General features: G+C 37.2%; 1 protein-coding gene across 5 annotated transcripts in view; it reads right to left on the reverse strand.

Moving 5' to 3' along the window:
• The window catches only part of LOC145674406 (putative Na(+)/H(+) antiporter nhx-9), a 310549-nt gene that overhangs the window by 207423 nt on the left and 89929 nt on the right, over nt 1-13197 (reverse strand). Inside the window, exon 1 of one of the 5 annotated variants that reach the window (XM_081744427.1) lies at nt 1228-1351. The exons of 3 other annotated variants lie outside the window; for them this stretch is intronic. The gene's annotated coding sequence lies outside the window, so the exon portion shown is untranslated. One more of the 5 variants, XM_081744425.1, reaches the window with a different exon arrangement.

A 13197-nucleotide genomic window follows, 5' to 3' on the forward strand; every position in this document is an offset into this window, starting at 1 on the left:
ACTCGCTGGTGAACTAAAATCACCCCACCTCACCTCACCTCGTTTACAACTAGCAGAATGGTAGAGCACTTATCTGGTGCGGATGGTCGCAAACTGTACGGGTGAACTATCCATTTTCTGAAATCTTACTCAAATTTGAATTAATGGTAAAAATTACCTTTCACATGACCTACAAAGAATTTTACTCTTATGCATAAAAAATAATCCCGCTGTACTGAGAAGTGCTAAAAATGAAAGCAAGTTCAAGACTGTACAGATTTAAATTTTACAGTTTCAAATCAACCTTATCTTGTTCCTCTAACAAATATTGCCAAACAGATTAAAAAAAAAAAGCATACAAGGATGTATTTAATTGAAATAAAGTTCAAATGTAACGAAACTGAATTTGGAGGACTCAAGCTGTGAACGTACAGGCGAGCAGTTTTGAAAAGTTGGCAGCCCTGCTGGCGCGTGGGGTTCCTAGTTCGTTCCCCGGACTAGTAATTTTGTGGTGGATAACATTATGAGTTTGCACGAGGTACTTCTGTTTCCTCCCAGACTTAGTCATTAATCATCTATCTCCTTTAGCCTAACAGGCATAATAGTGGGACGTTAATTTTTTTTTTTTTTTTTTTTTTTTACAATTGGCTGAAATATGACAGCACGCTTCTACACTTGGAACAATAACAGATAAAAGTCACTCCATTAAAGCTGGAAAACTAATGACACGGGGGAATCAACTAGAAAAAAGAAACCTTGAATTTAAAGTCCCACGTTACACCATTTAGGCTAACAAATTTTATTCAATTTCCAACTAAAAATAAGCATTAACAAGCAACGAAAAAGGTTAATTCTCAAACCTAAACGGAAACAAGTGACTATCCGCATTGTGCTCATAAAAATAGGCTGAATTTTAGACTCGGATTATGTAATTTACATAATATAACACTTGCCCAATTTAAATAAGTCTTCAAAAGACTCATGGAAAATTGTAAAGAAGAAACATACATACCAATGTCCAAATCGTGCTAAATAACAAATGTTCCTTATCCTTTCGCTAACGGATCACAATTGAGTTTTGATTCAATATTTCTTTATATCAAACATTTTTAACTTGTTGCAATATCAAGACACGTTACAATTAACATTCACTTTATCAACTTTTAAAATCTTCAACATTATTAACACATGCCACACTTTGATTTTGAACTACACTCGAAATATTAGATGTACTGTAGAACACCTTACCTATTTCATTCTACTGACGAAAGAAAGCTTCATAGACCTCCACGAAATTTCATAGAGGGCACCACCTCCCATGCGCCAATCGTATGACAAAAGTTACTTGCTAACATTTACCCATGATAACAGATGTTGCCATAGATCATGCTTTACGCAAGTGAGGCTTAGATTTTTTTGGGATCAAAAGATCCAATATATTTCAATCAAAATTTTTCTTGTAGTTCTTATGTCTGGAGAATTCTACATATAGTGTAGCCAAACCCAAACTATCACTTAACTTAATATCATGTTCTTATGCCGTAAAAAATACGAAAATTAATTCAAAAATGTTGTGGTTCTTGATCCAAAAACTAATAATTGGCCAAGATCGCAATCTTTTGATCCATTTTTTTTTTTTTTTTTGTTTTCCTAGAATTCTTATTTTTTCTAACAAATGAATTTTTCACAACAAAATTCACAGACACGATATTGTTCCCCACAAAGTCACATTGTCCGAGATCCAACCAGAGAACCCTGGCATCAAAGATTAAAACTACCACTGATCCACCATGCCCCTTAGGATGAAATAGAGAGCTAGGGCAGTATAATGATTGATGCATAAGTTTTGTACCAGCAAAACAGTCGATAACTGCATGTCACCATTGTCTTGATCAACGCACCAGGTTCTTCGTCTGCATCCTACTGTTCGTGTACACTCATGTCCAAAATTATTATCGCATGTCTATAAATATGTTGTAGGAATATAATTTGATAACGAATTCGCCCGGTATTTCTTATGATGTTAGTATGTGTATAATCGGCAAAGACATGTATGTGGAAAATTTCATGTCAAAAGAGCAGTAAATAAGAAGAATAAGACGAAAATAAAAATTTCTTGTCCATTTAGCAACATTTTGTTTTACTCATTTTAATTTTCATATTTATAATTCTTTTCCTATGAAATTTACCACAAATATACATTTCCTGATTATACACATAGTATCAGTATTAAAAGTACCCTGTAAAATCATTATCAAATTATGTTCTTACAAGAAGGCAGTTATAGATATGCGACAATCATTTTGGACATGAGTGTACTTTACAGCAAATTGGGTTAGCAAATGAGTCACAGAGCATAGACTGATCGATCAATTGATGAAGTTTAGTGCTCCTTTCTTTTTAGCACCGACGCTATGTGAGACTTGGACGTACAGAAAGTGGAATCCGAACATTCATAATTCAAAATCACGTGCACTAAAACCAGTAGACCATTGCGGAGGGCATCGAAGAGCACACAGTTGGGAATATCTATTAAACCACAGAGTAATACGGAAAAATTTTCAGTTTAACATCCCATGATTATGCCCATTAGGCTAAGGGAGACAGATGATTAAGCAAAGTGATTGATGGAAAATTTTGTGGAATGAGAATGTGGAAGGAAATGGGAGTACCCGAGAAAATCCGCGGACATGATGTCCACCACAAACTTACTTGAATGTGGATCGAACCAAGGACTCCACGCACCAGAGGTAAGCGCTCAACCACTGAGCCACCGTGCTCACCCCCACCCCCCCGAGGAGTATAAGGTTAACAGGGCTTATAATGAGGGAACAAGTAGAGAAGATTGGGTATCCATGATCCAAATCTACAACATTTACAATTTAGAACACACACGAAAAACATTTCTTTTGTTAATACTGTCACGGACTATGTTAAACTCATTAAACTTTTGTCCGTGATTGTACTTTTAGTTCGTTACTCTTCAAAATGATTTACAAAAGACAGTGAAAACAAACTTTGGATAGTTCAAAACTCAACTGCAATTAACTTATCAATCACGTATCTAAAAAAAAAAATGCTATGTAATTCTGTCTTTAAATTTGTTTCCAAGTACTGAAGTCTTCTACCTCACAGAAATCATCGTGTAAGTTCATAAATTGACAAATACAGTATGATGAGAAAAGTATATTCGTAGGTACACGTACTTACTATTTCACCTCGAGTACAGTAAGTGCATGACCTCAGCACTAGTCGAAGAACAAAAAATGCTGCTTTCAATAACCGAGATAATTGCGACGCTGAACACAAGAAAAAAGAAAGAAACATTGTGTACCTGAGGTAAGGACAGACCTGACTGGTCTACAAAACTTATATTCTCCAAAGTCCAAACATCTATATATTTTATCCTTTCTAAGGTGTACTCGCTTCATATCTGTCAACGCCTAGTCAAAATTCGGTACTTGGGAAGTTTCAAACACACCATCATCTGCAATTATTGGCAGGTCACTTGTGCAACTGAGAAGTATCCATGCTCCACGGTCTTATGCTAACCTCTTCGTCTTCAAGTACGATTTTTCTGTTTTGATATCGTCTATTAATTGTAGTCTCCTTTGCCCTCTCCCCCTCTTTCCTGCCACCATACCCTCTAGCACGTCCCTTATGATACAGTTCCTTCTTAGGCAATGGCCCAACCAGTTTATCTTCCTCTTCTTAATATCTAGAGGGGGCGCGGTGGCTCAGTGGTAGAGCGTTCACCTCCGGTGCTTGGGGTCCTTGGTTCGATCCCAGCTCGCGCCGTGTGGACCTTGTGGTGGACAAACACCGTGCTCGTGGGTTTTCTCGGGGTTCTCCTGTTTCCTCCCACTTCATTCATTTCTCATCATCACCGTCTCCTTTAGCCTAACCGGCATAATCGTGGGACGTAAAACTTAAAGATTTCATTTTCTTAATATCTAGAATTATTTTCTCCCTCACGATTTCTAACGTCCTCTCATTCGTTTTCCGCTCGACCCAGCTAATTTGCTCCATTTTTCTCCACACCCACATTTTGAGAGCTTCCAGTCAACATAAAATTACACATTAAAAACGTTCCCACAAAATTCTATTCTTTCATTTCACCATAAACATAATGTTCATAAATATTAATATAACAGTTATCAATAACAATTCCTTTAAAAAATGGTTATTGCTATAACTACAATATCTCTCGTGTACGTTCCGTTCTATGTTAATGATAGATAACTCTTAGAATAACCGCAATACTCCATTTTACTGTGTATAGTCGTCCAACTGCAGGAAAGGTAAATGACATGTTCATATGGAAAATACCACATACAACAAATACATGCAGACACAGACATGCAATAAGTCAATACCACATACGTTTTAATAGAATAAATTAATACTTCCGTCGTGACTCAGTAGCACGAGCAGTTCAATAACAGGCGGAAATATGCAATATATTAGAACTAGTGCAATACGTAGAATCAGTGGCGGCTTTAGTGGGTAGGCAGGTTATGCGCGGGCAGGGTTGTTTTGTTTAAAACAAATTTTATATACATTTTAAACATTTTGTTTTAAACACGTGTATTTTTAAAACTTGTTTTAAACATATGTTTATTTTTATTTTATTTTTGTAAAAAATCTGCCAGAGAAAGAAAATAGTCAAAAAGTGCTTCCAGGCCCGTAGCCAGGGAGGGGCTAGAGGGAGCACAGCCCCCTCTAAATTATGTTTTGCTCCTTCTGAAAACAAATGCTCAAGAGAATTTTCAAACTGACACAAAACTAATGAAATTCTTGCTATTATAATTACCAAATTAAATTCAACTTTGCGAATTCTACCCATTTATGTGTAAAATTATATGTTTCTTTACTAGATGTACCAAACATCTTCAACTGCCTTTACCCATTTCAAGAATTTGAAACCATGCCGTGTTATTGCAACCACAACAAGCATCCACGAATACGAGGGCTGCTCTATATATTTCTGGCCTAATAATGAAAATACGAATATTTATCAACGAAAATGGTTTTATTGTTTTTCAAAATATTCTCCATCAAGATTTATACACTTTTGCATGCGCTCAAACCAATTTTCGAAGCACTTTTTCCACTCCGATTGAGACACCTCCAAAACATGGTTTTTGAATGCTTCAACAGCATTTTCTGGCGACGAAAATCGTTGACCACGCATTTTTTTCTTGATGTGTGGGAATAAAAAGAAGTCATTGGGTGCCAAGTCAGGGCTGTACGGCGGATGACCCATCACTTCGACGTTTTGGCCGGTCAAAAATGCGCTGGTTTGAGCCGATGTGTGAGAGCTCGCATTGTCATGGTGCACAATGATTCGTCTTCTCTTGTTCATTTTTCGAATTTCTCCGAAGACTTCAGGCAAACAAATGGTGGTGTACCACTCAGAATTGACCGTCCTACGTTGCTCAAGCGGAACAGTCGCCACATGACCAGTTATGCCGAAGAAACAGGCGACCATTTGCTTCGAAGTGCTTCTTCCACGAACAACTTTCGTTGGATTTGGCTCGTCTTGGAAGACCCACACGGTCGATTGCTGTTTTGTTTCGGGCTCATACGCATAGATCCATGATTCGTCACCTGTGACGATCTTATAAACGTCTTTTGAAGCACCGCGATCGTATTTTTTCAGCATTTCTTTACACCAATCCACACGAGCTTTCTTTTGAGCGATTGTCAAATTGTGCGGGATCCAACGAGAACAAACCTTTTTTACGGCCAGGTGTTCATGCAATATCGAATGTATGCTGGTGGAAGAAATGCCTAGGCATGCCTCTATCTCACGGTAAGTCACATGACGGTCTTGCATTATCAGTTCACGTACGGCATCGATGTTTTCTGGCACAACGGCTGTTTTTGGACGACCTTCACGGAATTCGTCTTTGAGCGAGCGTCGGCCACGATTGAATTCGTTGTACCAGTTTTTCACAGTGCTATAGGATGGTGCTTCGTCGCCATACAAAGATTTAAGTTCATCGATGCACTCTTGTCGTGATAATCCACGTCGAAAGTTGTGAAAAATGATCGCACGAAAATGTTCACGAGTTAATTCCATTTTTTTGCCAAGTTGATTTCTTCAAGTACCTGTAAAAGAAAAAAAAATTGTCGTAAGTCAAAAAGTTCTGAGTACATTTATGCTACAAAATGTCAAACTTTCCAATGGAAATGTCAGATTGCACCTGGCAACACTTAGTGTTGCCTAGGCCAGAAATATATATAGCAACCTACGTACCAGGTGCTCTTCCAAATAACAGTATCATAGTCCACAACGTTAGTTGTGAATATAAATAAACTGTAATATCTCTTATTTTGGAAGGTAGAAAATTGAGTACAAATGTTCAATAAAACATATACTTCTATTTTGTATTGATATAATCTAAAGTTGCTGTAATATAATTTTGTTCTAATGTTTAAAAATAAATACTTCCATTTTAATTAATATGAAACAAAGTACATCGCAAAGAGCTCGTATTAAGCACACAAAAGTGAAACGAAAAAAAATACGTTCGATTATACATATATAATAATATTCTCTTTTAAGTTTTTCTATTAATAAATGCAAGTGCTTTGGTCTCAGTATTTTTATCTCATTCTTAGGAGTTAATACAAACAAAAAGCTGCAGTAAAGGCTTACGAGAAATTAATAATTTGTAAAACAATACTACAAAATAGACCTTGCTGCTCGTCTAGTGAATAGAGCACGCGTGCTTGAATGTGATCTCGGGATTTGATACCCGTGGAATTCTTGAAATCCAGAGGAATGTGGTGGTTTGATTTCCACTTTAAACTTCAAGATTCGCGTCGGTACTGAAGAAAAAAGATGCTAAATTTTAACAAACAAACAAACAAGTTGGCCTTCGACAAAATGAGAATGTGAAGGAAAATAGTGGCTTTTTTATTTAGATAGAAACAGAAATCAATTTTAATGAGCATATAATGATGCCATTATACAATAAAAGTTAATGGAGTGTTTTGTTGTGACAAAAAAGTCTCTGTCAAAATATTCTGTTTATAATATTTTGTTTTCTGCAAATGGAACAACCCTGATTAATGGGACGTGTGCTCACTCTAACGTTCAGTTAATTAGCTTTTGTTTAGTGTAAATGCAACGTACAATGACGTTCCTCATCTACGTTTACTAGCACTATATTGCCCCAAGCACACCAATTGTATTGCATCGCAGTTTTTTTTTTTTCAGATCTTTGTATGTTAATGATCAATGTTCTTAATCTTGAATTTGCCTATTATAATATTGTCAATACAGGATATCATGTATAAAAGAAACTATAGCTGTTACAGATTCTGTAAATAATAAATAAGTATGCAATTTTATGGTGTTGTGTCAGGTCTTAATCATTGCCCCCTCAGTATTTACTTCTGCTCTCCTAAGAAAACAGGCTGGCTACGGACCTGAGTGCTTCTCACTCAAAATATTTTCTTCCCATGTGAATGTTTTGATTTCTTGTGGCTACAGCAGGTCAATGTGGTGATCTACAATTTATTTTGCCTCTTTTTTCCCCTTGTTTTTAACGTTTCTTGTTTAAATGCTTATCAGTAAACTTGCGAGAAAGTGTCATAGTCGAAGGTTAGACTACTTATAGAACTGATATTAATAAATAAATAGAAAAATTATCATGGCAACAAGTCTATATGATTGCCGCTGGAGAGGGGCGTCCGTTTAGAGGTCATCCGCCCCCTTCCCCGAATTTCAGATGTTGGGAGCATAATGCAGATTTCCTGAGCAAAGTCCACAGAAAAATTGAAGTCCTTATACCAAACAAATACGGATTTTGATCACCATATCTATTGACCGTAAAGAATTATAGGCGTAAATTGCTCTCTTGTATATTTTTTGGCCTAGAATTTCACTACTATCGAGTTTCGGGCCTACTTAAAATTCTGGAAATTGGGCCTAAGCAACTTTCCAGTTTTGATCATCTATATTCATCCGTATTTATTCGGTGTAAGCACTCTAAACTTGTTATGTTGGACTTTGCTTATCAAAAGGTTTCTGAAACTGCCTTACAGCCCTTTCTCATTTGGCGGCGAATTGCCGCGCAGGGTAGAAAGACATTGCAAGCAATGGAGCTTTTCATATATGCGCGGCTGTCGCCGCAAATTTACGCGGCGAGGAAAAACAGCTGCCTCTCCCTGCTAGAAAGCGGCGCGGCAGATTGCCGCGTATACCAAAGCGAGACATTACAAGCAATGGAGCTCTTTACATATAGGCAGCGATCTGCCTCTTGGGTGTTGGGGGAGGTACAAGTGTTGCCAGGAAAGAGTAGAGAGTGGTTGCGATTATATGGATGTTTGTGTTTCACGTGTATATATATATATATATATATATATATATATATATATATATATATATATATATATATATATATATATACCGGGTGATTTAATAAGAACGTACCAGGCCTATATCGCAGCTAATACTGCACGTACAGCCTTCAAACAAAAAATTGCATTACCAAATCGTATGTGTATAATACAATAAAAATAGTAGTGAGACCAGTGGCGTCTCGTGAATACCTCCAACGAGGGGCAACTTCAAAATTTGCAATGGAAAGTGGTATAACTGTTGGAATCGTTCGAAAGGGCATTAAATGTCATGCAACTTTTAGAGGACAAACTTTGTCATATCCTTTCCCATTTAGCCGCTAGAGGCGCTGTTGCAGACTTGTACCTGACTACACGTATCAGGCCTTTATCTTAGCTAATAATGCACATAGAGCCGTCAAACAAACAATTGAACTACCAAATCGTATGTGTAGAATGCAATAATAATAGTAGCGACACCAGTGGCGTATCGTGAATATCTCCAACGGGGGTCATCTGCAAAGTTTGACATGGAAACAGAGATTGGTTGTGCCTCAATTGAAACAAGTGCACAATGGGAGAAACGTCGAGAGGAAACACCCTCGCACCATCTGACTTTCACCTAGTAATGCGACCGTGTTGGTGCCAACGAGGAAGAAATATGCCAAGGTGTTTGCGATGCGGGTTTCAAGATTTTTTTATAACAGCTACAAATTCTTCTAACGTGGCAACCCCCTTTTAAAATGATTATTTTAAAAATCCATTCTTGTCCCTTATACCGCATTGCCACGTTACATGAATCTTGTAGCTGTCGTAAAAAATATCTTTAAAACCTACCATATTTCACTATGTAAACATAGTCTTGAAAGGGACATACAACATTTTTTCCATCTTGCAAGGAGTCGAACAGTGTGCAACTTTCTGGATCGTCTTGCTATCTGCTATCGCCCTCCCGCTGACATAAAGGAAAAACCAGTTTCGTCGCTTCCGAAACAACGAATTCTTTTGGACAGCGAGGGGAAGTGCGCCAAAATACACGTTTTTAATGAGAAGGTTCACTATTTGTCCACTAGAGTGCAGTGCTGCATGGGTGGAGATACCTTTCTTTCAGGAAGTCGTAACATGTAAACAGTAAATAGAAAGATTGGGTTGCAAGTTTTTTTATGAGAGCTACAATATTCATATAAAATGGAAACGTGGTCTTACTTTCGTTAAAACCTTTTTTTTTTTTTTTGTTAAAAAAATGCCAAAACTTCCAATGAGACTGTTCAACTTGTAGGCGTATGGGATTACGAGAAATTTTATTTCAAAGTTGGGATTAATATTTTGAATAATTTCATAACAAACAGAATTCCTTTTTAATAATGCAAAATTAGTAACTAAAAGTAATTAGCAAAAATGAAATGAAATCTTTCAGTTTAACGTCCCACAGTTATGCCCTTTAAGGCTAAGGGACACAGATGATTAAGGCAAGTGAATGATAGAATTTGTAGAATGAGAATGTGGGAGGAAGCAGGAGTACCCCAAGAAAACCCACGGACGTGATGTTCATCACAATCTTACTTGATCGGGATCGAACCAGGGACCCCAACGTTAGAAGCGAACCCATGAGGGGTCCACCGGGTCCGGACCCATCCCCAAAACTTTGTAACTGAACATCCATTTGAACACTTTATCAATAAAACTATATTTGTTCAACATGGAAATGATTGATGTAGCATGAAAATTTGATCTTACACTTCATCTGTACTCTTTTCCTTACAGAAACAATCTAGTTCTATCACTATTTTTTGTAAATATATTTAGGAGTATTTTACAATTATTTATCGTCTTTTCGGGTGTAGAATAACACCCGTTCAATACTTCATAGACGTAGTGGTTTGTGTTATTAGCCCCCTTCCAACAAAAATTTCTGGATGTGCGCCTGCCCTAAGCGCTCTTCACCGATCAACTGTTCCAACCAAAAGTAACTAACAAGAAGTAATTTACTAATCATCCCAGTAAAGAACTGACAGTTTAGAAGTGTTTATGTGACTAAGTTTGTAGTGAAGACTCAAAAGCACAGGTGAAAATAGGAAGTAATATATCACAATTTCGAACTCAGAAAAGTATCAAACAGAAAGATTGTTTACAGCGGGATGGGAATAAGCCTCAAATACTGTTCAATTTGGTGCTAATAAGCTGAGGTCCGACGAACAGGAATAACAGGAGTGGGACTAACGCCATCAAATTTTAGGATCCGCACGTGACATGGGAAGGAATTGTAAAACAGCGAAAGAAGCATTTATGACCTTAGAGGAAAGATCGAAACAGGTAAGTTTGGAAATAATTGAGGGGAAAACCAAACTTCTGACTGTGTTTAAAGCTGAGTTGTCACTTCACAAGAATCTTGTAGCTGTCATTAAAAAATCTTGTAACCCGATATTTCTATTTACTGTTTACATATTACGACTTTCTGAAAGAAGAAAGGTATCTCCACCCATGCAGCACTGCACTCTAGTGGAAAAATAGTGAACCTCCTCATTTAAAATGTGTATTTTGGCGCGCTTTCCCTCCCCGTCTAAAAGAATCCGTTGTTTCGGAAGCGGCGAATCTGTTTTTTTTAATATATATATATATATATATATATATATATATATATATATATATATATATATATATATATATATATATATATATATATATATATATATATATATATCAGCGGGAGGGCGATAGCAGGTAGCAAGACGATCCAGAAAGTTGCACACTGTTCGACTATTTGCAAGATGAAAAGAAAATGTTGTATGTCCCTTCAAAGACTATGTTTACATAGAGAAATATTGTAGGGTTGACAGATTTTTTTTTTATGACAACTACAAGATTCTTGTAAAGTGACAACCCAGCTTAAGGACAAAATACACGAGAAGAGACTCGGATCACATCTTAATATGATTCATGCAAATTCGAAATAGTCAACGAATACACTTACCTGGGATCTACAACCACGGTGAATAACCAGAGTGTAGAAATCAAAAGAATTATAACTTCAAACTTTACACTACTTCCCTTAAGATTTAACCTTATTTCCAAAACCACCAAAACAAATCATCAAAACCCTAATTAGGCCAATAGTTACATATGGATCTGAATCCTGGACAGTCCGTAAAGAAATACGTCTGTTGGGAAGCTTTAAAAGGAAGATACTAAGAAAAATATAATGAAGCAGTAAAAATATTAGATGAAAACGTAACGAATCAGATATAACAACAAACTATACAATAGCTATAAAGATGCAGAGATAATAACATACATAAAACTTATCCGTTTCGAAGCTTAGGGCATTTTGCCAGAATGGGAGAGGAAAGAATAGTAACGATTTTCTTAGCTGACAGAAAATGCAAGGAGACGGGGAAAGCCGAAATAAAAGATGGTGGAACATGGTGTTACGAGGATATGAAGGAAACTGGAATTCAGAATTGGAAAGCAGATGCGGCAGATCGGAATAAATGGATGCAAATTCTGACAGGGGTGCAGATTCTACTAAGAACTGTGGTGCCATACCAGGAGAAAGTTGGTAGTATAGTATATTCAAGCAATTTACTTTATATTCCAAATTTGAGTTAATTTTTCTCGTCAGCCCAAGAGCAAATATGTTTAATGATAGTTTTATTGGATCACACATCTTCAAATTAATTTAAAGTGCACAATTAAAGAAATGTATACAAGTGAAAGCAGTAAACATTAGTGATGGTTTGTTGACGTTTCTAGTTTTTCTATTTCAAGTGTGCCCCTTCTGGCGCTGCTTTCGATGTGTTTTTTTTTCGTATCTCCCTCTAAAGAGAAGGGACAAGTTGCTGTTGACGAAATCTTTCAATGGTTGGATGCGGACAGGGTTGTCACATTGACGGGCTTCGCTATGCACTGTCTTTTTAGTAATTCTATGTAGCCTACGATTTCACTCGCCAAAACCAAACGACAGAACTTCAAATTTGGAAAAACAGCCGAGGTCATTCACTTCTTTCCCCAAAGCAAAGGGAAGGGAATGGAAGGTTTCCCCCGCAAGAGGGTGATGGGGTGGAGCCGAAGTATGTTTTCACATTTTCCGAGGGCACACTTGAAATAAAAAGACTCTAGCTGCAGTAGTATGACCTGGGGGTTTATGAGCGAGTCACTTTTATAGACGTAACGGACATTCCTGGTCGCCTATTATTGAGGAAACGGCTGAAAGATTAGAAATAAATGAATGTAGCGCTCTTTATGAGCTGTTTCTATCATATTACTTTGATTAAAATACATATATATATCCTAATGGGGTTCAAAATATACGCCAAAAATAGTGCCATGCAGTAGCGTACCGAAAGGAAGGTTTTGGAGTTTCAATTCTTCGTTACAATAAGGTATGAAAAATACTTTTACCCATTAAGATATATCCTATATAGAAAATCCCAGAACTGGATAAGCTGGGGAGCTTGAACAACCTTAATGGAATTTTGTGCACGCCACTGATGTCTCAAGCCCCTCCAGATAGGGACATGAAACTCTGGATATGAACTCAGTAGAAGTGTCCACGCGCATAGAGTTTCAAAAATTCCGCTTCTAAGGGAGGGAAGGGGTAATTTATATAAAATTTTAAATTCCAACTGAATGTAAAGAAACTGCTGAATCGTTAGAAATGAATGGTTGTATACTTTGCACTTGATTGCGGCAGTGTCCTTAAAATATTTTTTTGGGGGGAAGGGGGGCACGGTCGCTCAGTGGTAGAGCGCCTTCCTCTGGTATGTGGGGTCCGTGGTTCGATTCCCGGCCAAATAAGTTTATGGTGGACACCATCGTGTCCGTGAGTTCTCGGGGTACTAGTTTCTTCCACTTTCTCATTCCACTAAT

Source organism: Thermobia domestica, chromosome 17 (assembly GCF_964235325.1).
Source record: "Thermobia domestica chromosome 17, izTheDome1.hap1.1, whole genome shotgun sequence".
NCBI classification, from domain to species: Eukaryota; Metazoa; Arthropoda; class Insecta; order Zygentoma; family Lepismatidae; genus Thermobia; species Thermobia domestica.